Genomic DNA, 2,582 nt, shown 5'->3' with positions numbered 1-2,582 from the left:
GGGCACGCAGTATACACTGTCCGGGGGATATCCTGTGATAAAAGGAATACACGGGTAACTTCAAAGCAATCACTCAGAGGGAGCATACAGACGTGCGAAGAGAAAACTTATTATACAATGCTAAATGTCACGTTTGCCGTGAGGAGGACGTCACATCTACGCCACAAGTTGGCTGGAGCGACATGAATAGGGGTGACATAGAGAAAACGCCGCTTTAACTAAGCCGTATATATGAATGTTTCTGCGTGCCGTATTCCGAAGTTGCGTAGTTTTCAGTGTCATTTTTGACCTCACATTGAGCCGTCTGTTTGGTAGGAACACCAGTCAGAGGAGTCATCAGTTGAAGGTTCCAGTTCGGTTGTTATCATTTCCAGTTCCAGCATTTCCAGCAATCAGGTGAGGGCGGAAACAGCGAAATGACACCTCTGAAAACGACGCAAACACGGAATATGGGCCCGGTGGGTTTGATTCCCCATCTCAAAGTGCTATCTATGTTGGCAGCTCCTGCAAATTCGGCCATGACATGTGACCGCTCACCTGTCAGTGCCTGGCCATGCAACCTGCCAACTGCCATCTGGGATATGAATGCTCGTGATTTTCGTGCTTTTCAAGGGGCACCGAGTTTTTCCTCCTGCTTCTGACGGTTTTGCATTAATTAGCTCAGCTGATGGTGACAGGTGGCTTTTGGCACGCAGTTTTATGACGGCACTCGAGTGGATCTGGATATCCCTCGTAATAGGGCTTCTAATGCTTTCGCATTAGACTGATTCAATTCATTGTTGCAGACGGCGACAATCCCTCTGCCGAAACGCCGCTGTCTGTCAGTGCGCCTGTATGTCTGATCCTCCTCATAAGCGTGCCTTTGACAGGTGGTAGTCTGCAGATTGCATGGTCACCTAATAATAATAATAATTGATTCACAGGAAGGGAAAGGCGCAGTATCTGTCACACTTGTTTCTGTGGACACCTGAATCGCTCCGTAAGGGAAGGCAGGAAGGTGGGAGTGAAAGTGGATAGAGAGAAAGAGGAGCCGTGGGTGGAGGGCTACGGAGTAATTTCGACCACCTGGGGATCTTTAAAGTGCGCTCAGAATCGCACAGCACACAAACGCCTCTTCATTTCGCCTCCACCGAAACGCAGCCGCCGCGATCGGGATCGAACCCGGAGTACCCGGGTTCGATCCCGATCGCGGCGGTTGCGTTTTGGTGGAGTCGAAACGAAGAGGCGTCCGTGTGCTGTGCGACACGCCTGAAATCCATGGTCACCGCCCGAACACCCTTTGCCAGAGGCATATGCGTAATTTTCGTGTGATGGGTGCCAGACGACGCGGGATTTCGGGCTAATGGGGCATATAATGTTTTCGCCTTGACTTGGAAAACATATTCGCAGAATTCAGTTCATAAAGAAGGAATATATCACCTTGTCTCATAACCACTTTACGTTAGCAGGAATAAAGCCCCACTGAAGCATTGAACCAGGCATCACGGGAGGCAGAGGGCAATTAATTTCAATCATGAAATGGGTCAGTTTTTTCAATTATGTCTGCCTATACAGATGGCACCGCGAGAGCTAAAAGAACTCGCAAACTTTACGTCATTAAAAGTGTCACCAATAACTGGGGGGAGGAAGTTTGGCCCTCCATAGCCCTTTTCAGCGGGATGTATTTACGACACGTCCATTACACGTAGTTCTTATGGCCGAAAATGGGGAAACTACGACTGAGTAAAGACTTGTGTCATTTTTTCTTGTTGTTCATGCAAATCCCGTATATCTTCCCGCTCATAATACGATATACGGGCTTTGCATGAACAACGAGAAACTTACAAAGCCTGTATATTGCATCATGGGCCGCGCATAGACACGAGACAACCGTGCAGACTGGGTTTTACGACTCCTACATTATTGGTTAATCAAAGGTGGGCTCAGAACGATAACTGCTCACAGGCACAACGCATTCCGTGCAGCACGCTTCGCTCAGCAGTAACCACCGGCGCCCAAAACGCGCCAAAACCTTCCATGTGGAACGTCACGTATTATAGTGGGTTTGGAGAATCACTCACGATAAGTGCGATCCTCCCCTCCCCCTTTCTAAAAAAAAGGGGGTGGCGCGTGGGCTTTCGCCAAGATCACCAGATGCAGTTATGCGTATTATTCTATGTTTTTCGTTTTGTAAAATAAATTTTGATCTGCCTCCAAAAGTTCCGTTAGTTATTTTTACCAACGCACATCTGCACACTTGAAGACGAACGTGCTGTGAAAAGTACTTTTTGACAAGAACGCCTCTGGAGGCCATAATATGGCTTTAATTGCTCCGAACGATCGTGATAAGGGTCTGAGTGTCGGATGTTTGACGGCAACAAATATATAACGAATAACACTGAGGCGCTATGCCGAGCTCTCTAATGCTGGATTTTATGCCATCATCGCAGCTGCTGTCATGATTGCACCTTCCATGCGGCATTGGCAGCGGGTTTGTCTCAGGACGAGCAGATTTTCAGGAATAGAAGCAGAGTTTTTAGAAACTTGCCTTGGCTGTCCAACCTTTGAGCTTGACATAAAAATAGGTGAGTGCGGAAAAGTCG

This window comes from Amblyomma maculatum, chromosome 1, assembly GCF_055883805.1.
Source record: "Amblyomma maculatum isolate TAMU_Amacu chromosome 1, ASM5588380v1, whole genome shotgun sequence".
NCBI lineage: Eukaryota > Metazoa > Arthropoda > Arachnida > Ixodida > Ixodidae > Amblyomma > Amblyomma maculatum.
The sequence above is the reverse complement of the archived record's forward strand: the minus strand, read 5'-3'. Positions refer to the sequence as shown.